Source organism: Lichenostomus cassidix, chromosome 9 (genome assembly GCF_008360975.1).
Source record: "Lichenostomus cassidix isolate B80296 chromosome 9, HeHo_3.0, whole genome shotgun sequence".
Classification (NCBI taxonomy): Eukaryota; Metazoa; Chordata; class Aves; order Passeriformes; family Meliphagidae; genus Lichenostomus; species Lichenostomus cassidix.
The window spans coordinates 15686565-15713980 of NC_139490.1; the positions used below are offsets into that span (position 1 = coordinate 15686565).

Genomic DNA, 27416 nt, shown 5'->3' on the forward strand with positions numbered 1-27416 from the left:
CAGGCTGTATCTTCTGAAGTCAAGGCCAGGTTTTGTTTTAAAAAGCTGATGGAAATTAGGTGAGTTCCAGTTCCTGCGGTTGTAGTCTCAGTTCAAAACATGGACTGAGCCCATGTAGGGCTAAGAAGTCATTATTTGTCCTTTAAATTACTAACTTGGGGAAGAACCGCTGTTTTCTCGCAGCCTTTGAGCGCGTTACCTGTGCGGCGGTCCGCCTGCTTGGCTCTCCTCCTCCTCCTCCTCCTCCTCCTCCTCGATCTCCTCAGCGGCCACTGCCTTCCTGCCACCGCCCTTGTCCCACCAGGGCTGGCTTTGCTCAGCCGCCCGGCAGCGATGTGGCTCCTTCTGGCAGCGATGGCTCCCTCTGACAGGCTGCCCTTTTCAGCAGCGTTTGCCTTTCATTCCAGCCCTCCGCAGCGGGCCGTGCCGTGGGAACGCGGCCTGCTGCCCGTCTGCCTCAGCCACACCTTGATGGCCCCTCAGCACCATCAGGGAAAGGTAAGCTGAAATTCCCTTTCCTGAATCTGCCAGGGGGCAATTCGCCTGGGTTAGTTCCCTGTCGGGCTGTGTGAAGTGGCCTGGTAACCTGCTGGCTCATCACCAGTCTGTCATGTGAGTTGTCATCTGAGGTGGGAGATAGGAGAAGGGCCTGAGCATGACACGCGGATGTGAAAGATTGAGAGACTTCTGTGTGCCGTGTTATTTTTAAAGTTAGAGCTAACAATGAGACATGAGGGAGCTGTTTGGTTTTGCCTCTTCCAAAGCACTGTATAAATGTGAAGAAATAATTTGTTATTATTGCATTCGTTTTGTGTATGCAAAATGAACCTGATTTTTATGTCTTCACTGAGGTGTTGGGAGGATTAAGCAATTAATAAGAAGTACGTAACTTCTGCAGTGCTGGGTAACAAAGAAATGCTGGTAAGGAAACTGTAAACTGTGTTCTTGCAGAGCAGTAGTACTGTCCAGCCCTTTTTGTCCCTCTAGAGTCCAGTGCTTCCTCTGTTCTGTTTAATACTGATAGGGAGTGTGTGCTAAAGTCTTTACAAACAGTTCCATGGATAAGCGTGAGGCTGTTAACGGCTGTGAAATGGGTCTTGGTGTCTCTCCAACTGCAAGCCGCAGGTTGGTTACAGAGCCCAGCCAGGCTGACTCCTGAAACACACAAGTGGGTCTGCACAAGCCTGGGTTTCTGAACTTTGGGAGCAAATGACACTTCAAGGGGGGATATGTGGTTCGGGAAGGCTGTGCCTTCCTAGTACCTCAGCCAGTGGTGAAGGGGAGAAGTCAACATGCGGCCAGGAGTTCAGGATAAAATGGGCTGTGCCCTCCGAAACCTTGAGAGAGAAATCTCTGCGGGCGTGTGCCCCAGCAGACTATCTCCTTTTATTCGAGTAAAGTTCCAGGACTCCTCTGTCTTCTTTGTAGACACTGGTTTTTCATAGTGTGATTTTTGTGTAATACCATCTTGCTCAGTCAGAAAACTCACTTGGAAAGTTTTGTTCTGTGTTTAGTCCCTTCCTCTCCTAAGTTTCGTTCTAACCGTTGCACAGTCAAGATGCTCTCACCAGAAGATAAGCAGTTCAAGTCAGGTCTGCAGTTCTCAAACCCTGTCTTTGTAATCTCTTAGTGGAAGTCACACTTATCCCTGACTCAGGAGGCTGCTGCTATGCAGGAAGACCAGTTCAATGCCTGCTGAAGGTCCAGTAAAGAGATCTCTACTAAACAAAGCCTATAAACTAAACACAGAAGCTTAAAGCACATGCAGCCTTAAATTAAGAATGGCTCTACACTAAGTGTTTTGGGGAGCACTTTTGTTATTCTGTCAGTCTCATTGTGAGAGCTGGAGCTCTATGAAATGCAGATCTTCAAAGCTTTCTTGAAGATATGATGCTCTCCTTCCTGTCAAAACAGAAGTCTATTTTTGTCACAGTGTGCAAATTTTCTTCCTCCTAATACCTCTTCCCTTGGATGCTTCAAGGAGGGAACTTTTTATTGTTGAGTGTTTCACCTCTTCACCTTACCAGTGAGCTCTTTGTGCCTTTTTGAACTTCTCCTTTGCTTTCCTCTTTTCTGTGAAGCACTTTTAGCACCTAAATGTTCTTTGGCTGCAATATGCTGACTTTGGGGACAGTGCTGCCTTAGTGAAACATCAAGCCAGCAGAACTTTCTGGAGACATCCTGTGAGCAGAATTGACTTGGACTTAAATGACCCAAGAACAGGGGAGAAAGTGTGAAATTCTTAACTTGAAATTGCCATAGTAGGCAGTGGGTCCTGAAACCACAGCCTCTTCAGTTTTACTCTGACTAAATGGGCTTATGACATAATTTTAGGGTGGGGGTGGGGGGAGGAGGGGGAAACAAGATTTTTTTTCCACGTAAAAGAATTCCACATAATTCCACATAGTAAAAAATAAGTGAACTCACTGTTTGGGTTTTTTTTAAAAACACTATTAAATAAACACAATTTAGAACATGTTATTACACAGGTGAAAACATTACTCAAAAGGCAGAACTTTGCAGTGTGAGATGGCATCCTAATAAACTTATCCTGGCTTTAGAAACAAGAAACCAGAAGACCAATGGGTCAGAGAATGTGACTTTCTTTTTGATGAGATCCCAAATTAATTTGGTGGGCAGATCAGAGCCTCTTTCCACGCTATGTTACACACCTTGTTGTCTAGCAGTGCAGTGGAAGTGTTTCCTAATGAAACTTCCGTCACTGTAAAATAATCACATAACCTTGCCTAGCAAATAATGTCATAACTGTGATGTGGGTTTGTATGTCCATTTGCTTAACAGCCTTGTTATTTAAGCAGGATGTTTGTCATATGTGACAGTAATATAAATTGATGTTGAATAGATGAGATTTTTTTTGAGAAGAACTGTGCTCAACCCTATAAGAATTTAAAGGCTTTTTAGTTTTTTTTTTCTTTATTTTCTTGAGGTTCTTTTGGTGCTTATTAGGTTTGTGTGTGTGCAGAGTAGAAGTGACTTTCAGAAGCTTGTCAGTGAAGAATCAATGACTGATTGCATTGTAACAGACATACGGATAGGTGCTGTCTAATAAATTTATATTTGATCTTTGTGTAGATATTTCAAGTGTCACTTGCCAGCAAGCAGCAGCTCTTCTAGCTCCAGTGATCGCCAAATGTTATTGTGGAAAGTTACAGGAAGTACGTGCTTAGTCCGAAAATAGTTAAGGCCAATTCTTAAAAAGAGGAGTTAAGCCATCCATGACTTACAATTGACATAGATAACTGTCATTATATTATAATCATTCCCTAAAAATATTTCAGTAGCTATAATGAGAAGGAAACAAGAAGTGAAACTCAAAGGAAACAAATTGCAAGTCCAATGTGCTTAAATTCTCCCTTTGTCATCTTTGCATATTTTGTTGCTTTCAGTATTTCCATGTATTTATTCAAAGCAAACTTTGTCCAGCAAACAAGTCAGATTTCTCATCCCTAACAATTGCATTCCTTGGTTTCTTCTCAGTTTTTTTCTAAGGTTGACAAAAATAAATTGAAATTGACTTTGGTTGAATAGCCTTGGTGTTTTAGTCTAATTCCACCTGTACTGTAGGTGTTTGGTGCAACTGGAGTACTACTGTCTCTCTAGGTGTAATATTGAGTGCATTTTCATTTGTTATGAGGGAAAATAATTCAAAAACAAACTTGTGAGAACTCTTAAGGCAGTGCCTTCAGAAACAGGTTTTACCTCCTGTGCTCCTTCACAGGAAATGAAAGGTTAGGAGAGTTAAACAGGAAGGCTGATTTTGCTGCAGGAAAATGCAATGCTTCTGTATGACTGTGATTTAAAATTAATTCTCCAGCTTTGTCACTGCCAGAATTAATCAGGGTAATGTATGGCAGAGTGAACTGAAATACACAAACGCAATAAGGTACCCTGACTTCCTAAGACAGGAAAAAAAAACATTCATTTCTGAGAGGTGGCTGAATTAACGAGATAATTCTTTACCATATGAATCAGTCCATAAGATATTAGTGTATTGTTTTGTGTTGTTTTGTTTAAATAGTGAGGCTTAAAATGAGGCTGCTTAAAGGAAGTTCAATATCATAAGGAGTTTTTGGGGGTGAGGGGAAAAAAATCATAATTCCCTGCCAGGTGTTTTGTCTGATTAATAGGGTTGGTGTGAGAGTGTGTTGTGCACAGGCTTCCATAAACAGATGTCCTGAGGCACACAGCAAATAAACACATTGAAGATTGTAATTATTGTTTAGTTGATGCCTTGTTTCAGAGCCATGTTAGAGAGCAGAGATGTCACCCTTTCTCCCACGAGCAGAATTTGAAGGAGCTGAAAGCTGGGTGTTACACTCCAGCTTGGACATGTTTATATAGGGATGCAGTGGGGTAGAAACAGACGACAAGGATTGGGAAAAGCCTAACAAAGTCCGCAACTGCGATCTTTGCCCATGGAAATGGTATGATCCAAGTGGAGCTTGGGTGCTGAATTTAACCTCACTCACGTGGTTCTGTCCTGTCTGGCTTTACCTGGTGTCTGCTGAGCAGAAATGACCTCAGAGGAGGGCTCAGCCAGTGGTCAGTGCTGTCATGGCCCTGCCCCTGGCGCTGCCCCTGGAGCACAAGTGTTTGCAAGAGTGATGCCACAGCTCTGCTTGGCCCAGGCAGTGGCTGCACCCAGGCCAGCTTAGTGAGAAATCTCAGTGCTGCTGCTCACCCATCCCTGACACACGGAGTTCAGTGCCACTGTTCAGGTGTACAGTGGTTATGTACCTGAACCAAAGAAGTGGGAATTAGGCTGGTCACAGGGCAGCCAGAACATGTCATGATGAAGTAATTTCCTGCAGTCCACAGTCAAAGTGGTCCTCCTTCAGTTTTATAATTTATGAAAGTGTTGCTAGGAATAAACAGGACTTGTGTGCTCGAGGCAGTTGTTTAAAGTTCTATCTTGCTCTTGTTTCACAGCATAACAAAATCCCCATCACAGATGGTAGTCAGGCCAGAGACAAAGCTTATAATGAATTGATGCTAACTTGTTTTTTTTTCCTAACACGTACAGTTAGATTTTTGTAAACATTTCTTTGTTTTTACCTTCTTGTGTCCTACCTGCATGGAAAGTCTGCCACTGCTATGAGAATGACTTGACCTAGATTTTAAAACAAAAACTGAACCCAGGAGGTTTTCAGCTGTAGGCTTACATTTTCACTGGAACTGAAGTTTCCCAAAAGTACACTGGCCTTGATCAAGGTCTGGAACGGTGAGCTGAGAAGGGAATTCTTGCAACTCAACCCTGACTTTCTGATCCAGCCAGCATAATTATAGTTTAGCTACTGGCCAGTAGCACTGCACTGGATAGCATCAAAGCATTCTTGTGAAGCGTTTTGAACTACTCCCAATGACCACTTCTGTGGTCGCTGAGCAGCAGCTTCTGAGCACACCCTGAGCCACGCCGTGCCCAGAGTGCTGCAGCTCTGTGCACAGAGCCCAGCGCCGAGCTCTGTGAATGGCTCATCTACCAAAAGGCTCCCTTGGAAAGGACCGATAATTTGCGTACTCGGGCATTGTGGCATCCTTTGCATAACTGCACTTCAAACGCTGTCTGCAGTCCGTGGCAGCTTCCCAAGCAGGATCTATCGCATCGGCTAATGCATCCGGAATGGGCTCTATCAAAAGCTTTAGCAAATCAATGCCTACAGAAATGTTATTTGTCTTTAATCAATTTTATTGTTAAGAGTAAAAGAGGAAATCGTAGATAAAAGCTTTAGGAGTACAGAAAGGAAAAATTTAATTTGTAGGAAGCTAATTAATTTGTTTTCAAGATGTGTTTTGTCAGTCCTTTGGTGGAGTGCAGCTTGTTGAAGGAGCTGATGTGCTGGAAGGAAAAGACAGTGCTTACAGCAGTGTGTTTCTCTGTGCAGAGAATAGTGCAAATTAGTTGTGTTTGTTTCTTCTTTTTTGAAGGAACTAAAATACACAAAGGTGTAGGTGTGTTCTGATTCAAGAGAAAAAGAAGGAAAAGGAATTTTGGTGAAACTGTAGAAGATAAGGAAAGAAGAAATGGAGAAAGCATCAGAGTGACTGTCTAAGAAAGTCTGTGTATGAATGTATATGTGTAAAACCAATAAATGCTCCAACAGCACTGGCTGCAACTTAACCAAAAGTCACTAATTGCCCTTGAAAACTCCGTTCTATTTTTATCCCACAACAGCCTTAACATCTGTATTTAGTAGGTGTTTATTCATTAGTGAATTACATGAAGTGATGGGTTTTATGTGGTTCAAGTTATGGTTTGATTTCTGTTGACACACACGTGTCCTGTGGGATGTATTTAAAGCTGGATATTCATCCATTGGATGAAACTGAGCTGTTGAACTGTTTATGTTTCAGAGGATGTTGAATATTCACCCAGGACTCAATAGCTCACCCCTGTGAGGTGGTACAGTTCTGCAGTTTCTGTTGGACCAAGGTAAGTTTGGAGTTGCTTTCCTGCAGGTTAAAGCTCACCTGGACCTCTGTGCTTGTGAGAGAGGTCTGTGTATGGTTCTTGCTTCTGTAGCAGGCTGCTCAGGAAATTAGATAATCCTCTTCTATTGCTGCTGGATTTGAGGGATGGCTATTCTGGGAAAGACAAATACATATAAATCTGCCTACCTGCTTAGATGATATCTGAAGAATGTCTGTGAAATTAAGAGGCCGTATGTTTACATTTAACTGTAAGCATTGTGTAATACTTCCTGTTCCATGTGCAGTGAAAGAAATTAAATAATGAAATTTCATATAGATGTATGTAAGATTAACTGTCAGTCAGCCTATCCTGATAATGCTGTGAATCCAAGCATTAATTTTCAAATGCTTTCCTTTTCTCAGTTTTCTATCACTTTCCTGCTGCTATTCTTAACTCCTGAGCAGTCAGTGACTGGGTTGGGGGAAGATGGAAAGTTGGGATTTTGTGTCTGTGTTTCTTATTGAGGACAGCTCAAAGCTGGAGAGGTGCATCTGAACATTTGCTGGGAAGAACCATGTGAATAGAAACTGGAACTAAGCACTAGGAATTGTCTATTTATTGTTTTTAAAGCAAGTGAGATTTTTCTGAAGTCATTGGAAATTACTTTAATTTGACAGCTATAGGAAGTATCTTTATTTCCAGCTTTTGGACTTGGCCTGATTTCCACAAGTGCAAGGCACTGACAGATGCTGCCTTTTACATTGAGCTCTGAGGTTATGGCACATTTCTGAGAACCAAGCCATTTGCTGCTACTTCTGAAACTGGCTTCTTAAGATATTCAGGTTTATAAAAAGTGATTTATGTAATTTGCAGGTATTGTAAATTATTTGAAAAAAGTTGTATTGTAAGGAAAGTGTTGCAATTGTTATAGCACCATTGAAGAGCAACAAACCTATCAAGAACACCACAAGAAAAGCATGTTTACATGAATTATCATGCATCATTTCAGGACTTAATTGTCTTCTTTTTATTTTATTGCCACTTGCAGTGCTTCTTCTGTTTTGTTCTGTTGAAGGGAGATAGTGCTGATAAAGAAACAGCTCTCCTCCTCCTGCTTGATGTGAACTCTTGTCTTTAAGTTAATAATCCATATATTTAAAAGTGTGTGTCTGTGCACATACATGTGCATGCACATAAATAACAGTTTACAAAGGGAGAGGGAAATGCTGTGAGAACTGCCTCAGTAACTTTATGAACTTAAATGCTGACTGCTCTTCAGAGTTATGATCCTTCTGTTCTAGGGTGAGCATTGCTGGAGGGTCATATTACTATTCTTTGTGCTGTATATATTTCCTTAACTTCTTGCAATAAAAAGAACCCCTGCTTTTACTGTAAGCATTTCCAATTTGTAACAGATCAGCAACCCACTGTTGTTTCTTTGGCAGGGTGAGGCCATCAAGACCTGTCCTTTATGGTTCTTTCCAGGTGATTTACTAGCTATGACTTTCCCTTCATATCACACTTGAAGTTTCATCAAAATAATTTGGAATGTACTGGGACCAAATAAATGGCATAGGCTAAAGCATCTGTTTGCCAAGATAACCACTGTACAACTTGCCAAACCAAACATTATTGTTAGAAACATGGCTTGACCATAATGCCTATCTCTGAACTGGAGTGGGAATGGTTTCATGGGAAAAAGTTTGCTCAACAGTATATGGGCTCATAGAGCCTATGTTGGAAAATAGACAGCATACTTAGTTTAAATAAACTGCAGCCAGTACTATGAGTTGTGGCTGGTCTTTATTATGTGCTATGTTTTCAAATTTGACTTTTTTTGCTTTTAAAATGTTATCTCAAAGTAATTCCTTTTTTTAACTTTGCTTCTCCCATTGCTGTTTATGAGGACTCAATAGAGAAAGCAAACTATCTCCTCAAAGATTCTTCTTCCATTTTGCTTTTGAATTTTGTGATTGTTCTGCCTCAAGGGACATGCAGCTGATTCTTGACTTTACAGTGTTTGGGTGGTTTAGCTTGAATCATCATTGCAGCATTGAAAGTTAGAAAAAAATAAAGGTTTTGTGATGAGATTATTGGAAAAGAAGAGGGAAGAAATGGACTGGATGTTAGGCTTACCAGCTTTGCATTCCATACTGGTGGGAAGTTCCCAAATTTAGTAGCATCACTGAGCAATGGCTCGTTCCTCTTAAGTGGCCAAAGGGCTGAGGCTCTGAAAAGCAGTTTCAAAACTTCCATAATCTACCTGAAGGTTGTTATGCAGTTATGTCAATTGTGAATGGGAGTGACAGAGCAGGATAGATTCCTCAGCACCCAAACCATGCCAGCCCTGCAGAGAAAATCAGCAGAAATTGATGGAGCCAGCTGCAAATTTAGCTGAAAAATCTTTTCCCTTGATTTTTGTCCATGAATCACTCAGGTGAGGCAGTGTTGTGAGGACAGTGCAGCAGGAAAGCCCTGTGAACAGTTTGTCACCCAGGGGCTGGACTGACCTGGTGCAGGGGCAGAGCGCTGGATCAATGGGATAAAAGGTGATTAAGTAATCAGGGTAAGTGCTTTTTCCTGGAAAACTTGGAAACTTGGCAGTTGTTTCTCTTTTCACTACAGCGAGGAGATCTATGGCCAAGCAGTGATGCTGAGATTGTATCTTGCCTGTACAGTTTGTTCCAGTAGGTTCTGAGAGGGAGAGGGGATGATGGAGCAGTCGACTGCCGTGCTTTCAGCTGGCCTTTCCCTTTCCCTTAGAAAGCTTTTCTGTCGAGGATCATCCAAATATGTGCCATCTTGCCTCATGAATGTGTCTAGTGTTTCATTTTGACCTTGGTTCAAATTCTCAAGTGGTTGGAGTTTTGTTTTTTTCCAAGTACCAATGCAGCTCATGTTTTGTTCTTCCCATAGTTTCCATCACACTTTGACAAATTTTGACTAATCCTTTCACCAGCTTTATTGTCACTTGTCTCTGTGTTACTGTTTCTCAGCTTGTCATTTAATAACTGAAATACTAGGACATATAAGAACATGGGAAATGCTATATATCACCCAGTTGTCATGTTTGGAATTGCAGCAGCTCTGTTGCACATGATACAGTTATAAATTAAAATTTTCCATTGACCTGGAGCTTAGAAGGATATTCTCAGTGCAGTATTTACTTAGTTTTGCTGATCTTGATATATTTCTATCTATTTATCTTTTATGTATCTATTTATATTTCTTTTTATATTCCTATTTCTTATTTTATTTTGCTATTCCTAGTAAAAATCCATTTCTCTGGCATGCCCTTGCCTCTACGGAGATGAGGTTTGCAACAATTCCTGAGATGGAGTGAAAGGTTTTGATTGTAAATTGATTGGCAAAAATATACAAAATCCTGCAATTTTTATCTATGCAGGAAACTAGGAAAGTTGACTTTTCTTAATATCAAAGGAGAAAGGAGAAAACTATGTCTTTCAAAAATGGCTGCATCTGAAATAATTCAGGATAGGAAGGTTTTGTGAGACCTGTCTTTCTGAATTCTGGAATTGATCCATTTGTCTCTTTAAAATTTAACTGCAGCCTAGAGAAAAATTAAAGATTATATCATTTTGATAATGTAGTAGAGAACTATTTTTGGTGACTAAAAAAGCTTCTCAAAAGCGCTTGTTTTCCATCAGACTAGCACATTGAAGCCAACATGGGACTTGAATCCAACCCATTTTTGAGTCATGACAGGCCCAAGATGTCTTTGAAAATGCTGAGATTGCAAATGCTTTATGACTTGGTTCAGAGTTTACAGGTAAGATCTGCCTTGGCACAAGGTCGTGAAATCTCCGGTATGTCGGTGTTCCTTTGCAGGAGCTGGGAGTGTGTCACAATCAGCTCGGGCAGGGAAGGCTGCTGCAGGTCCCTGCGGAGAGGCCATTGTCTCCTCAGGATAAAGTGAGAGATATTTCAGAAGTGCTTTGAAGCCGTGCCAGCCTCCTCACAGGGCTGTGAAATCTGATACCTCCGCTTTGGAGCTGTTGGGGAAAGTACAAACTGTAGTACTTGTGGAATTCATTCACTGACTTCCAAAATCGAGTCTGGCCTGGGAATGGAAGAAAGACTTTAAGAAGGCGGAAAAAAAGGCTTCGGTAGTATGTGGCAGTTAACTGTCAACTTTGGCATCTTTTCAGATTTGCAGCTTCATGCTTTCTAGAGATAAACTGTGACTTTTCCCTAAGGATTGGAGGATTTCATTTTCCTTCCCACTGAAGCTGTTAGGATTGTATGACTGTAGGAGCTAAGTGAAGTGCAGAACTACCCGCAAGATTCCTGCCATGCTCTTAGGTAGTTAATTTAAGGTTGCAGAACATTTCTTGCAGCTTGCTCCTATTTACATTAGCTTCTCAGTATTTTCCATTTGTAAAGCAGATCAATAGGGTCCCTCTGTCTGTATTACTATGCCTTGTCATGTTTCATCTGGGCTTGCCTGAAACCTTTTGTCCCATTAAGAGGTGGACTGAAGATTTTCTGTGGGCTCAGAGCATTCCTGTGCACCCTCTGTGACAGAGGATCTTGTGTAAAAGCAGAGAAATAGCAACCAAATCTTCAAAGAGTCAAACTTTGTTATCTTTTTTGTTCTCAGTGGAGCTCAAATGCGAGTGGGCAGCGAGGCCTCTGTTTCTGCTGTGTCGTCTGTTGCTTTTGTTTTATTCCAGCAGAGTTGAAGGGAAGCATTCACTTATGACTCTCATAGTGCACTCTGGGCTTGCCTTGGCCATGCAGGACCCGTGAGCTGTAAGCTCTGTTAGGAATGCAGAAGCCTTGCAGGTGGGGATGGTGGTGTTTTCCCTGGAGGCGAGTGTCTTGTCCGGTCAGCCAGGCCAGGCTGGAGCCAGCGCGGTTTGCCAGCTGCTAACGCGGTTATTCCATGCAGTAACCCAATCCCTGGGTGCCATGCCAGGGCAGTTTGCAGCTGCTCTCGGCTAACAATCCCACAGTGATGGCAGGGTGAGACGTGAGCCTGGCTTATCACACTGAGCAGGGCAGGGATCGATGGAAAAGGTGTGTTTCTCCTCACTGGGGAATCATGTGACAGGTAAGAGAGAGTCAGAAAACTCAAGCTAAAACTGAACTGCAACTGCTGAAGAAGCAATAACTAGAAAATACTTAAGTAACCAAGTTAGAGGAAAGTAGAAGTTTATTGCTTATTATGGAAATGAGCAAATAACACGTCATTTATTTCATGTCTTTCTCCTTTCAGCCACCACAGAAAAGGTGAATTATGACCAGATGCTTAAACCAGTTAATTTTAATAAAAACAGGACTAAAAAGGAATAGGTCAGGTGTTTGTGATAGATGAGAGATGATGCAAGTCAGCAGGACTTGATACAATATCGTATGATATGAAAAACTTGAAAATGCTTACTTATCTGCCATTCTGAGTAAGAAATGTGGAGTATCCTGATGATGTCAAGAAGACAAATGCATCACCTATGTTTGAAAATGTAAGGGTAGCTGAGAGGGAGGAAACCGTGGAGAATTGAGAGAAACTTAATGCTTATTCAGTATTAAAAATGAATAATGGCATAAAGCAGTAGATAGTACTTTAAAAATCTTTCTTGTCTTTACAAATGTGATAAATAATGATCATGATGCCACTAGGTATTTGTGCATAGTAGATTTGGTGGAACCTTATTGCAAAGACAAGCTAGGACACAGTCCCACATGACATTCTTGAAGGCAAATTGTGCTGGTTTTATGTGCTAAGGTGGACACACAACTGACTGAGGCATCCTGGCATGAAGGGGTAAATGGAGATTTAGAATTTCTCATGTGAAGACGACCCAGAGAGGTCATGATGACTTTGCTGCTGGAGTGTTTCAAAAAGAGTGTAGATATATGGTACTTGGTTGTGCCTCAGAGGTGGGATATGGATGAGATGATTTCCTGTGATTCCTTTCAATTCTCTGTTCCTGGGACTCTGACGTGAGGCTGACTGGGGAGGTATTAACTCAAGTGCATATAACTCAAGTTAACTGTGCACTGAAGACACAACCCTCAGCTTAATAGATGTCATTTTAAAACCTGGCTGGGAAAATGTGGTTTCATATGTGGTAATAATGTCCCAAGAGGAGATCTGAAGATGACTGGTAGATTTGAGAATGATGTGGGCTGATTGGAGAGGTTCCAAAGTGGGAATGATCAAACAGCTAGGAAACAAACCTAGAAGGCAGACTGAAACAATTTGGATTGTGTAGGGAATAAAAGACCAGAAGAAAAATTACAAAAGTCTTCAAATACAGAAAAGGCTGCTATAAAGAAGAGCAGTATGATATTTACAGAGAGCAAAATCCCTGGAGTAGATGGAACAGGAATTGATACAACTAAATTGGAGCAGAAAAGATTCAAAGTAGGCATTAAAATAGAAGGGAAAAAACCCAAACAACAACTATCCAAATCAGGGATAGCAAGTACTGGAAAAGACTGCTTCAGTGATTATGAAATCTGTGATGATGTTATAGGGTAGGTTAGTGAAATAGCTCTCAGAAAGGACATGGAGATGGACCAAATGTCCTTTCAGTGTTCCTATCTGATTTCTTCAAAGATCTTTTTTCTCCTGAGGAGGAATGCTTTGCATTGATGGTCGAGGATTAAATTTGTTCTTTTACTGCTCAAGACAGAATTGTTACTCTCTACCCCTACCAAAACTGTCTGCCTAGCAAGTAGGGAAAGTAGCCAGGACTGCATCTGTGGTTTTCACCTCTCTGTGACAAAGAGTCTGTGGGAGCTAACCTTTACTCAATTGCAGCCAGCATTGCAGCTTGTGGATGGGGAGATAGAAATGCTGTTTCTTTGCAGGAGATGCTAGGCATCTTCACAGATAGGCCATATTGAATATCCAGACATGCCAATGCAACTGCTGTGTGCAGTTCTGAATGCAGCTTCCTAATTGGTGTTTGCAGTGGTCCTTCAATTAACACACCTGTGTTCATTGCACATATTTTAATTTTGTTTCAAGTAAAATCCTCACATAGCTAGAGTTTATGTCTAAATTGCCTTTGTCTTTTGGGTACTAAGCTGTCGGAGAATGTGCTGCAAATTAAAAACAAACCTGGATGCAAAATGTAACTCCTATTTAGGCAGTGTCAGATAGGTTTTCTGAGGCTAGATCTGTTAAAAACTACAAACGGATCTGTCATTTCTGTTTAGAAGTTCAGAAGGAAGCAGACAGTTTGGATCAGGCAACAGTCTGCAGTGATGTGTCCAAAACAAGAGCTTTTGTTCCAAGCAGGGCTGATGCAGGCCACCAAATATGCCAAGAATGCGGGGCCGTTTGTGGTGCTGCACAGATACCATCACCAGCGAGCTAAGCACCCACATTCCTGCTCAAATAATATCGCAGTGGAGATGGAGGCAACTGAAACAAGGGAAATCCAAAGCAGAAGTTTGCCACTGCCTACACATGTACACTAATGCTGAATATAAAATGATCTCTGTTTTCCTTTGCAATCCACCGTTTTCAGATCCATCCCGCCAAGAAGCAATTAGCTGTGAACTATCTCAGGGTCAAAATGTCAAGGTTAGTTACAAGAAGGGGGTTAAGAATTTTTGAATCAGCTGCTGTGATTTCAGTGAAAAATCCATGAAGTCTGCATCCTTTACATCAGGAAACAATGTTTTTCCAGTTGACACAATTTCTAAAATCAAACATAGCCATATATGTGAAAGCTCTGGGTGTAAACATGTATGAATTGGAGGAGTTGTTGCACTCCCTGGCTTATGAAAAGGCTCTACCAATTGCTCTGAGCAATTTTCAGACCCATTTAAGTGGTATTTTTGTAATGCCATGACAATTAACTGCTAAGATTGTATTCATACTTTTAAAGTAAAGTGGGGTCTATTTCTTGTTGTTAGTATGAAAATACTGGTTGACATAACCAAAATAAACAGTGTTCTTAGGGAAAAGATTTATTTTTCTGGAAAATTGTAGAGAAATGTACTAAATCCTTTGGTAATTCAAAGAAGTTAAAAGAAATGTTCTTTGACTTTTACAAGTTTTGTGTGACAATTGAACTGTCAGAACATCATAGTGCTTGAAGCTTTAGGCAGGCATAGATTGCCATCCACTCCAATAGCTTATCTACCTTGTTAATAGATGCTAAAGGAGCTAAAGAATTAAAAAACCCCAAACCTGCAGAGCACCAAATATGCCATATGGCACATCTGAACTCTGACATTTGCAGTTTTGGAATTAGCTTCTTTGAGCACCTGGCAGAGTTCATCTTTAGTAAAGCAAATATTTTGCAGAAGCAAGTTTACTTTCACCCCAGGATTTGAGGTGCAGTAGGGAGCTGTGCTTTGCAGCACCAGGACTCTGAGAGGTTGCTCTGTGTCAGGATAACCATCTCCTGATGTATGGTGAGCTGCAGGGGAGATATTTTTCATCTTCCACACGGGTGAGCTGAAGTAAATCTGTTTGCTGTGGGTAACCTTTAATAAGTCCAGCTAAGCACATCTGGAGAACAGGCATTCACAGCCATGAAACACCATGGCCTTGGCTAGTTAAAAGCTCTCCTCCTGATGCAGGGAGGCTGGAGGGACCCTTAGCCTGACCAAAGCTGATGCTGGAAATCAAAATGTTAGATGTCTGGGTGCTTGAAGGTTACCTGGATGGGCATAGCAGAAAAAATTGCTTGGAAAATACTGATTAATCAGTAAAACCAGGCTGCTCCTGCAGCAGTGTGGGCTGACACCAGTGGTGAAATGGGAAACAAAGCAGATTAAACTCTCTCTGGAAAGATCAGTTGGTGAAGGCAGTGATTTGAATCCCAACCTGCCAATTAACCCATCTAGAGGAGTCACTGTGGAGGATTCCCCCAGCCAATGTTTTGATGAAGTAGTTCAGTGGTATAAAATCACAAATCCAACACAACTGGTATTTTACTCTCTTTCATTAAAACAATTTTTCAATTATGCTTCTTTTCATTAAGCTCATAATGAAGATTAACAGATTTCCCTGCCTTTTTAAAGGGAAGCTGTGTTGTGATACCAAGTAAAAAATTTAGGGACAAGGGACAATTTATTTTCAATGTCTTTGTTGTCTGTCAATGCCAAGATGAATAATCAAATCTTCTCTGTCTTTGCAGGATGGAGTTTATGTTTAAATGGGTGGGTCTAGTCAAAGCTAAAAGGAAATTTCACAATATATTTTTTGTAGAGAAGACTCCCAATGTTAATGAGCAGCCGAATCTGTCTTGGGGAAACAGTTTGTTACTAAAAATAAATTGCAGCCTAACTGTAACTAAAATCAGATTGCAGAAACCAAGCTACTCCGATTCCTGATTTCTGCTGCAGAAGGAGATGAATCTATTACAAACAGCTCTGATTATTATATATTTTTAAATGTGCCAACTGAGCCCTGTTTTGAAATTAATCCACTTGTGAGCTTCTATCAAATATGCTTAGGGCATTCTCCAGAGATTTTCTTCAGACTCTGCAAAGCCAGTGAGGAACCAGTTCATAGTTATGAGGCCAAAAGGAAAAACAGTGCACATGAGCTATTTATAGAATATGAAGCAAAACAGTGTGATAAAGGGCAAATGAAAGCTTTCAACGAGAGGCTTTTCGTTCCCAGTCACATGGTCTTTACATGCGATTTCTTTTTTACTATACAATTTAGCAGGGAAATTAAATCACTTGACAGCAGCCTTTTTCTGGTTAGAAAAGAACTGTTCAGTGTTCCTTTACCATTCATAATACACTCACTTGTGGCTGTTGCTGTTTGAGAGGGTTTGTTTGCAGAAGTTTCTGCAGGGCTGGTACTTTCCTGGCAGGTGGAAGCAGAAGTGGCGGCCAGAGGTTGCCCTGGGAAGATTTCGGTGTTCAGCATAGAAATCCACCCTACTGCTGAACTCAACATGCAGAGTTCATAGAGTCATGAGCTCCAGATGTTGGGGAAAACAGGAAAAGGATCCACCTCCTCTGAAACTCAGACGATTCAAAGCAGTAGTAGAAGCAAGTAAAGGTAATTCCAACCTTTCTAACTGCTTTTGTGTCCCATCACCCACTCTATATATATGTCCTTGTTGTGTTCCTGCCTTTTTGTTCTCTCCTTTTTGTTTGCAAAGAGCAAAGGATATTTCTGTCCTGGGAGATTATCAACCACCTAATTCATTTTGAATATATTTCTTCCAGTGCTAGGTAGTTCAAGTCAAGTATCTGTGCTCCAACTCCAGGGGTTGCCTTTAATTCTGGCCTTGAAAAAAACCCCAACCTGACTTGGGTGCCAGTTTGTGGTTTAGCCAAATACCATATTCAACTCTTTCAGAAATACAGTAATTGCCAATTTTTTGACAAATACTAAAATTAGATACTTTACTGCCTAAGAGTGATGACTCCAAGAAGGGGAATAGTGCAGAGGAGAAATTGCATGAACTGTGTCCCAGAGGTTCAGGCTGATAAAAATAAATGGCTTCCCAGATAGATTTCTTTTCGTTACCTTTCTTTTTTGTGTCTGTGATAACGTTTGAGGGAGGCTAAAGAAACTGGATAGTTTATCTCTCAAATATAGAGGCTGATGCTGTCATTTCAGAATATTTTCACAGACAAGGCAATTTATGGCAGCAGCCTTTTTCCTTGGACATTAGCAGCACATTTGCAGGTTCTCGGTGTGTGGTACCTGAGCTTCTCACCATTCAGGCCATCACCCAAACTGTCATGTCTCATCTGTGCCAGATTCCTCCTTAGTCCTGGGAGTTCCTATGTTTGCTTAAAAATACAAATACTTCACAGACTCACTCTGCATTGTCAGAAGTGAGCGAGTGGATAAAATGCCAGGGCTTTAGCAAGCAGTGATGCTGTTAGGGAGCTGAGTGCTGCAGCTGGGGAGCAAGGACCCATGAATGTGGTACATCTGTCTGTAGTCCCGTATGTCAGCCTCTCAGACGATTTCACAGATTTGCTAGTGGGAGCAAGGCTTTTTAGTGAAGCTTCTTCAGGCCCTTACAAAGATGTGAATGTACTCCAGAACCTTGATGAATGATAAGCAGAAACACTGAAAGAAAAATTTCCACTGCTGCTTCTCAGACACACGAACTCCTTCAGAAGTCAGGAGTCACTCTGAATTTAAAGAAATCGGTGCTGGCTTCCTCCCAGGATGTAAACTCTTTTTAAGAGCTCTGTTTTATGTGTATGTGTGTATATACATATATAATGTTGTTTTCAAACACCCAGTGGAAATTTAATGGAGTTAAGGAACAGCAGAATGGAGGAGAACTAAGTCTATATCCAGCACATAACCCAAGCAGTGCTGCTGAGTCGATCCCCAAGAGGAAGGCAGGGCAGTAATGCAAAACTAGAGTCGAGAGGTTTGGGGCTGCTCAGTCCCATTGAACAGCAAGGAAAATCCCCACCTTCCCTGCTCCTCTGTTGTTCTTGCTGGACACTAAAACCGGCCTAAAAATAAAACCAAGCAAAACTGGAAGAAAAAAAAAATTAAAAATGTGGAGGGAAAAGGAGTTATTTTCAGCCATGTATTCTGTGCAAGCTTTACTTTGCTGGGCAAGAATTAAAATGGCGATTTTGAGCCATCATGGCTTGCTGCAGTTGTTCAGAGATGTGGTGCTCCCATTCCCCTCTACACCTGGAACTTCCTGATCAGATGACAGTGTCTCTGGGGACACTGCCTTCCCACCCAGTCGCTGCACAGGGGTGAGGCAGAGGGATGAGAAGATGCTGTTACGGTGGGTGTGGTGCATGCAGGGTAGAGGGATGTCCCCCTCTGTCACACCCTGTGCAAAAGCAGTAGGGCCCAGGCAGCCCAGCTGCAAGGAGTGGTGGCAGGAGTGCAGTGTGGGGCTTTAGAGCTGCCTGAGCCTGGCTTTGCTTCCCTCGGGTGTTTCTGGGTGCATTATGAGGCCTCAGCTCATCTGCTCCTGTCTACTGTTGCATTGCTGATATTTTTTCACTTGTGTGTGAAGCCAGCACAGCTCTCTTCATAAGCTAGGCTTGACCAGAGCTACAGTCAGTAGATTTTATATGGGAAGCCAAGACCAACCTCACAGGCAAGTTCCCTTACCAACGACCTGGAGCCAAGGGTGAGTCTGAGAGTAGGGCCTTAAAGTCATGGGGTTGGAGCACAACTGGACACAAATCTGCCTGACTGCACTGCCTGTCTCAGCCTGAGGCTCAGCCCCTGCAAGTGAGAAACAGGCTGATCCCATTCATTACTGTCACCTTCAAATATAAACCTGCTGGAACAGAGAGCTCTTCTCAAAGCCATCCCATACTCCCACTATGTGCTAACAAACAAGACTGTGCTTGTAAGAGCACACCATGAAGTGGCAGAGTGTTCTTTCTTTTTTTTTTTTTTTTTTTTTTAAGTTGATCAAGAGGGACAAGAGACACAGGAGAGTGGCTTTAGGGTATTCAGATCACAAGACTTCTTGATGAAGAGAACATGCAGCTGGCCCCATATGCTATTCCAGAAAAATAAACACCACTGGTAAATATCTAGCCCTCTTGACATCTCTGAAGAATTTCTGCCAGCTGATTTAAGTAGCTGAGGAAGAGGTTGGAAAGCTGTCGCCCTTAGGCTGCCACCCTTGTGTGTTGGCAGGGTGAAGTGAGCAGCCTGCAAAATCTGGGGCAGGCACAGATAAGCAGAAGGGACTGTCCCGCTCCTGGTTCTGCTGGATCACGTGTTGTGAGCCTGGCATTCTGCTGAAGCACACACAAGAAGTGTATGCACTGCAGTTTACACTAAAGACTTAAAGGGTGAACCATACTGGGCACAGGCTTGTTTTCAGGGGTTACTGAAATGATCTCCTAAAGTATGGTACTACATCACATGCTCTTGTGTGCTCTTGGCTGTCTAAAACTGGCTTTTATCCTGACACTCCAGATGCAGGGAAGTCCTTTGGCACAGATGGGATCCTCTGGCATAGCTGAGGGGGGCTGAGTACCAGGCAGAGCACGGGGTTGGCTGGAAGGACACCCAGTCACAGATACTGAGCTGAGCTTTCAGCCCGAGGAATTCTGCACATGCTATGAAGTGTAGCAGCCCTTACTCAGAGAGACTTTTCTGGCACAAAGGCAGCACTGAAGCAAGATCTCCCATGTTTTGAAGGAAGCATTGATTTGTAAAGTATTATGTAAAGTGATAGGTCTCTTTCCTGAAGAGTGGCTGAAGCTTCAGAACAAAGCGTTGTGCCTTTTATGTATTTCTCTTTTCTTTGCTGTTACAGTTCGCCTCTACACAGTTGTAGACTACTGCAAGAAGTTTTAGTTTTGTTATAAGAATTCACCTCCTTCTGCTCCTCTTTCCTCATATGAAGTCAGTGAAGTGAAAGTTCAGGTAGTATCTGGGTGTGCTCGCTAAATTTCAAGACTGAAAGTTTCCAAAATATACCAGGACTGCTGGCTTTGGACTCCAGCCCACATACTCATGCAATTTTGATACAACATGTCTGATTCCCTGCATCATTATCTCCTCTTTCAGTGTTTTACTTACACTGCAATGAGATTAAATTAACTTTATCATGACTCATATATGAGCACACATGCAGGTCTCTATGTACACAGAAACAGGGAGAAGGGAAATACAGTATGATACTTACTTAAAATCTATATATTTGCAATACAAAATCCAGCTTGTTTCCATTTTTACACAGACTTGTTAGATTACTTAATCCAAAGCCACATTTTACACTCAGTGACTGCCAAGGCGAGTGGTGAGCTGAGTTGTGTTTCGTCAGTCCTCATGCAAGTTCTTTCTTTTTTTTCTTCTCCTGCTCTGTGGTTTCCTTGCTCTCCTTTTTTTGCTAGCTTTCTTTATTTGCTGGTTTTTGTTTTTGTCATCATTTTACATATGATCATTTTGGTTTCAGATGTTCTTTACCTATGTGTTTACATTGCACCTAATCACATTGGGCTGTGATCCCAAATTTGGGTCTGTGTGCCACTGGACTATAAATAATTATAATGTGTTGTTGCTTTGGTATGCAGTCAGGTTGGAATCTGCAATTCTACTTTGCTTGTGGGCACTACCCGTTGCAAGACTGTTTTCTTAATTTTTGCCCAAAAGTGATATTGTGTATGGTACAAATAACCCCCAGCACAGCAAAATAATGAACAGCAGAAGCATACAAAAAAAAAAAATCAGCTGTTGAATGGTGAAAGCATTTTCATGCAAGAGTGATAATGTGCTGTAAGTACTTCTTGGTTTGTTAGAAATCTGGGGATGTGTAAATATAACTGATCCCATCTAGGTTATCATTAAGGGAGTTTATTGGTGAGTCTGAGGTTAAAAAGCCCCTAAGGCTCAAAGGATAAGGGGAACAGGTGCTTTCCCAGAACCTTGGAAGCTATGCTACAATCAGTTTCTTCCTTCCCTTTGGCTTAATAATATACTAAAGTTGGTATGTTATAGCAATGGTAACATTTGTAATAAGAAAATATGCAAATACAGCAGCAACATAATTTTTCCAGGCTGCTTAGCAAGTAAATGGTTATGTACAGAATAGCCTTCAATCCTGTGAGCATTTTTCTGTCAAGAGGCAGCTCCTGTTATTTATGACAGCAATAAAACCACTGATTATTATTGGACAAATTTCTTAGACATGAAAAAAAACTCTTCAGTCATTTTACTTCCAAATCTTTCAGTATGTAACAAAAGGTTTGGGGTTTCAGAAGTTTAGTCCCTGAGGATAAACAAATAAAGTTGTAAAGAGCACACCTTGCTAATATGATTGTTCCTTATTAGCATAATAGTTTTCAAATAAACAACCTGCTAATGTCTCTAATAAGCAATTACTCTATGATGAAAACTGCAAATGGAGCCCACTGGTGAGTAACAGATAACAGTAAAATCTGTCAATAAAACAAATATTGTTCTGCCTGAACAGCTCTCTTCTTCACTCCAAGAGAAGAACAGAGCTGCGTGGGTATTTTTACAGGCTGATGTTTGACAGCCAGATATGTTACAATACTGCTCCTCTGATGCTTTGCTGTGATGTTAAGTGGAGTCTTTACTCTTTACAGTGTTAGAGTTACAACAAAATAAGGCAGAGATCTTTACTTACTTGGAAGCTACCTACCCTTGAATCAAATAAAACCACAGTAGGGTAAATGTTTGCCCAGGAATAGGGATCCAACAGATTAACAGAGTTTTCTTTCCTTCATAAGAGGAAAATGATAATTAAAAATTTGAAGTCCATCCTATCTCTGAAACATGCAAATGAATGGAAATAGCATCTCAGCACTCTTTTCTTCTTGCTATTCTAAATCATTTGCAGTGGCAAAAAGGTGTTAAATGCATGCAACAATCTCACTTTCCCAAACATTGAAAAGTGTGAAGAAAAAGTCATAATTTTTCAGGCATAGTTGACAAACTATTTTCAAAACATTTGCAGCATAATTTACATACTTGCCTAGTTGCTTTACCATCGATTACAAACCTGTGTTGTGCCTGCTTTGGTCCCTGTACTTCTGCACTCATTTTTCCAAAATTATTTTTGCATATGTTCTCTTATTTTTCAAGAAATAAGGATTTGGAATATAAGCAAATCACAAATCCCCAAGCCTGGTCCTTTCCAAATTCCATGGCGAGTATGAGGGTTTTATTTTATATATATCTTTGTGGAAACAGGATCATTTGAAGGAAAATCTTGAGCAATTCTTATCTTTGTTCCATTCTGGACTGACATCATGGTATGAAAATGCAAGGAATGTACAGTAAAGCCTGGTGTGGCAAGAAGATCTTGACAGAGGGATGATTAATGGTGTCTGAAAGAGGGAAAACAGTTATGTAAGAAATACAGCCCATGAGGTTGAAACTGAAGAAACCATCACAGGTGCAGACTGTAAACAGGCCCCAGAGGGAAGAATATTGGTCTTTTAAAGGTGGACTCTGTAAACAAACAGATGAGGCATAGGAAATATCTTTCCATATAAATTTTAATGGTACAAATAAGTACATGGAGCACATAAGCACTGTAAGTGTTTATAAACTCAAAGAACATCCGTATTGCAGTAAAGCAGCACAAATAGTACCACAGTGTAAATTTATATAGCGTGAGGCAGATGTGTGGTCTGATGGCTCAGTTTGTTTTTTTGACTTCAGCAAATGACATGATTTCTGTGTCTCTGGTTTTGTTTTGTTCCGTTTAGCTGCTCTCAGCTACATAATTGTTCTTTCAGCTTGTAAATATTATGGTCAACCTCCAGCAAAGTTTAGATGAGGCCAATCAAATGTAAACAAGTGTGTCTGCACCAATGATGTGAGTAAGCAAAGTCATCTCTTGTGATGTTTCCTCCCCCTTTTCCTAACTCCCCTGGGACTGCAAAAGCTTTGTTAAGCCTGCTGTGGTTCTGCACAGCCTGGGGTTCAGTTTAACTGCCTGGGATTTTTTTTCTTTTCTTTCCTGGGTATTTGATGTAGGATTTATCCAGTGAAATGAGAATAATGGACCAGGATCACCTCTGGGGACCACCCTCACATCTGTCCTTGTTTCTGCCCCTGCCCTAGAGGTCGCTGCCTGTGATCTCAGCACAAAGTTAACACAGGTGTGAGGTGCAGAGCAGGGGACCAGAAGGGCTGAGGGTGAACAGAGACTTGTGAGGAGCTGCAGCCTGAAGCAGTGTTGCAGTGCTCTGCCACAGAGGTGTGGCAGCTCTGCTGGGCGATGGTGTCAGACCCTCTGACTGCAGTTTCCCAGCAGGGCTCAGCGCCCCTGGCCTGCCCTGCCCTGCAGCAGGTGACAGCCAGCAGCACAGGGCTCTGGCCTGGTGGCTCTGGCAGAGCTGTTACCATGCAGGGGCCACATGGTGCACAAATGCTGCAGTCACCAAACTCACTGGGTGAAAGCCTTTCCATTAAAATGGTGCCCACGGCACAGTTTTTACCCTTGAACATGCTCTTTGAGTAGATGGCTTCACTCCACATGGCTCTGCTGTCACTGTGCAGCCCCCAACCTGCAGGACATACTGCCCACACTGTAAATGCATCCCATGGGCTTTCTGCTGCAAACTCAATCAAGCAGGTGGGCTTTCCCTGCATGCAACCTCCTCCCCTTGCTTTGAAGCCTCTCACTGTTGTGCATTGAACACAGGCCCTGCCTGCTCCCCTGCATCCTATCCTCACCTGTCTCCAGCACTGCTTCCCATTCCAGTTTTGTGTCTTCCAAGTGCCCAAATCCTGCTGTAGCTTTTTGCAGCTATAGCAGTTCAACACTGTTGGCAGCCTTATGTTCCACACCTTATGCTCCCATGAGCAGTGAACTGTTGGGTCACGATTTTTTATTAGATATGAATTAACTTTTAAGGAAAAAAACACCAAATAATGACTGCAATGCTATTGATCTCCTGGGAACAGAGCCTGGGAGGTGTCTGACATTTTGCATTGTTATCTATGGGAGAGGAAGGAGCTGGGCTGTTTTTTCCCACAAGAAATGTATCTATTTTTGAGAGCAAAGTACTTTCTTTGCCATGGGACCCAAATCAGTTTTCATTCACTGACTCACAGTCTCTGGAGGCTTTTTCCCTGAGCTTAGGAGGCAAATGCTTAGTGGTTTGCAGCTGAAAAAGTGACAGCCAAATTAGCTAGAACTGTTAATTTAAAGGTAAAGATGTTACCTGTTTACAGCTACTTTGGCCTTGAGAACCAAACAGTTTCCACCAGCCTCATTCTTCTGTTTTTACATACAGAGTTGCTGTAGATTTGGTCATAATAACTATTGGGTGAGAATCTGAAAGCAATGTATCAACAGCATATGATTTATTCTGTGGTTCTTGTGCACAAAGCCAAGATATGATTTCATGTTTTCCTGTTTCTCTTTTTGTCTTCTTATGGTATAAAAATAATTTATTATTATTTGCTATTAAATTTGTCCAATAGCCTATTTGTTTAATTGTGGATGAATGCTTATTGATGGATCTTTCCTTCCCATGAGACAATCTCTCCAAGACCCAGGCAGAAACTACAGGAAATGTATTTGGACAATGTTCATGTTGTATCTGTTCTTGTGGTGTATGGCAGAGCCAGTATGGGTCAGCTTGGCAGCTCATGGCATTAGGTTGATCCAGAGGATTCTTCCATGTGCTTTGCTTGTTATTCTTTGAAAATAGGATTGTCTGTAGTAGCATTCATGGTCCAAACAGCTGAAAACTCTCTGCCACATCTCTGCAGGGTCTGAGGCTGGATCCACATCTGCCTTGTCCACATGGAAGGACAGGACTTGGTGACAAATGTATTCTGGGAGCTGCCAGTGTCCACACAGCCTGGGAGTCTTGGCAGGTATGGGACACTGGCAGTGGGGACCACTGTCAGAACAGGATTTTCTGTTTCATTCAGAGATTGCATGTGGACTGTTTAACCTTTAGACAAAGCCTTTCCAAATAAAATGCTTTACCAAAGGAACAAAATATCAAGAAAAGGTGTATAACAACATTTAGAATTCTTCCACACTGTAAAATCTGTGCAAGGAACTTTGGAAGACTCACTACCAAATGCACCCAGTAGCATTTCTTAATATTTGTAGTTGTTCTTAATCTATATGCCTAATCAGCTCCTTAAACTCTGCTCCAGGCATAGTTAAGTGGAAAGAAATATTAAAAAAATTGCCTAAAGGGATGAAGTCTCTTGGTATTTATGGTAAATGCACTGCTTTGCTCTTGTTGGGAGCTTTCATTAGTTTGAATTGTCTGTCTTAATGTGGCTTGTAAATTACTGGCAGTAAAGGAGATTCCAAAATGGCAGGTGTTACCATGGAATATTTTTACTGTTCATATATAATAAAGGGGTAACCCTCATATATCCCAAAGTCAAAAAGCAGCTTCAGATTTCTTATTTAGAAGATGATATCTTAATTGAGCTCACCTGAGAGATGATGACTGGGTCAAGTTCATGTGATGTTTTTGCTTAAGGTGTGTCTGTCAGGTGCAGTCGGCTGTTTCGATAAATATAGCGAAGAATGTCAGTGCAGTGAAACCATTTTGCTGTCTGTTCAGCACAGCCCATGTTTTCTGTTGGCTTCCTGGAGCTTGGTGTGACTGGGGCTGTGTGCCACAGTAGGGCAGAGGGTCCATGAGCTCACGTATCTTGAGTCACAGAGACAGCAGGGCTACAGGACAGCACGCTGGAATGGGATCCTGGCTGTGTTGTATCAAACAACTGAGAGCTCCTTGCACCACATTTTTGACACTGGTGAGCAGGATATGGACATACAATGGACTGAAAGTGTGGACAGAACTGGCAGTCAGTACCTTGTGTCTTTAGTGAAGGATTCCAGTCTGTAAAGGACCCACTGCAGCTTATTTTGTACTTTTTCCTCCTGTTCTTTTGAATCAGCCTCATGTGCAGAATCTCTGCTACAAAATTGTTCTAACTGATATTTCATGATCTCTTATTTCCATTGTTTGACAATTACTAAAAGGAGATCTTGTAACTGATGCAGCATTAAGAGCAGATCTTAGAATAATCAGTAGTTTCAGCAACTTTTTCTAGTCTCCCTGCTTTTGTGGCTTATTATAAAAGTGTCAATCTCTCACTGCTATCTAACAAACAAACTTCTGCCCTGGATCCATTTCCTCTTGGGCAGTTTGCCAGCAATAACAAATTAAACTTCAGCTCTCAGTTTAAGAAGTTTCACTTCACTGAGTAGAGTTCAAGTACAGTCTATTATCCTAAGTGATAGAGGAGTCCTTTGATGTTTGCTTCTTGAGTGGTTTATACAAGCCAGGGCTTCCTGTAGGAAAAAGAACTGCAGCTGAAGGAAATACTGGATTGATCAGGTAACCTCTTCCTCTCTCCCTTACTTGAGAGTGTCTGAGTGCCCAAATACAGAATCATAAAGAGAGACCTGGCACAGTCTGCACCAGAAGAAGTCACACAGTTTGACAATGTTGCTCAGTTTATCAGATGAGAGGGACCAGTCCTGCTCCTTCCACTTTCCCGTTCCCCACTGCTTTCTCCACATCAGCTCTGGTGGTGCACCATGGCTTGTTCAAGCTAATTAATTTGTAAGAGTTCACAACTGAAGTCAAGTGTTCTGTCATGCCCATGAGCCGAACTGGATAATCAGCAGTGCTCCTGCCACAAAACGGGCAGGGCTGCACAGGTGGCTTCTGGAGCGGGAGGTATAGAGGCGAAGGGAATAACATTATGTGGGAACAGAAGGCCTCCATCTGCACCTATCAGCCAGTAGGTCAGCCTGGCTGTGTCACTGAGCCATGCACTCAGGGGTCCTCCAGAGCCCTCTGACCTGCAGCTGGGTCCCACTCTGAACTCTTCTGGAAGATGCTGGTTTTCTTCTTTGATCACCAGGGGCTGTGTTCACTTTATCACATAAAATGGTTCAGTGCCATGTTTTTTCTCTGTGTAAGAAGGTATAGTGACGCTCCCGACCCAGTTATTCTGGCCTGAAAGTTTGAGGGAGAAGCAGAAGTTGGCTAGAATACATAGATGAAAAACAGGGAGTACGCAGTACAAGGTGATCAGAGCACAGGGATCAATCAGCTAAGAACTAGGAGGAAAGGAAAGAGGTGCCAGCAAACCTTGCATTGTCTAAGGTGTTTCAAGATGCCCACTGTTCTGTGGTCAGTGGTAGTGAACTGCTGTGCTTGATTTCTGAATTTGAGTATTTAAAAATTCCCTTTGTTGTATTTTTTCTGCGCCAATACATGTTCATGACAATTTTGCTTCTCCCTGATTCTTTAGAAGTGTGGCCACAACACGTGGTGGGTGCAGCATTGCTTTCCTGTCCATGCTGGAGCACCTGGGCACAGAAATGACTTGCAGCACTCTTGCCTCTAAGCAAGGGGACAGCTGAACAGCTCATGAGTAGCACTGCAGTGCCAGAAGTAGCTGTTCTAATAGCTCAGTAGTACTGGCAGGAGAGGTCTTTCTCCCCTTCTCAGCTCCTGCCCTTGCAATTCTGCTGCTTTTCTTTAGTTGGGTGTGTTGGTGCCTGTCAGATGACTGTTGAGTTGATTCAACTCACTAACCCAAAAG

General features: G+C 41.9%; 1 protein-coding gene across 8 annotated transcripts in view; it reads left to right on the top strand.

Moving 5' to 3' along the window:
- The first annotated feature begins 265 nt into the window (after positions 1-265).
- The window catches only part of LOC146433359 (uncharacterized), a 269497-nt gene continuing 242346 nt past the window's right edge, over positions 266-27416 (top strand). For 3 of the 8 annotated variants that reach the window (XR_014854065.1, XR_014854069.1, XR_014854072.1), the window contains exons 1-2: positions 268-498; positions 6373-6451. The gene's annotated coding sequence lies outside the window, so the exon portion shown is untranslated. Of the gene's footprint in view, positions 499-6372; positions 6452-15710; positions 16434-27416 lie in introns of those variants that run through there. The other 5 variants (XR_014854066.1, XR_014854067.1, XR_014854071.1 and 2 more) reach the window with 4 other exon arrangements.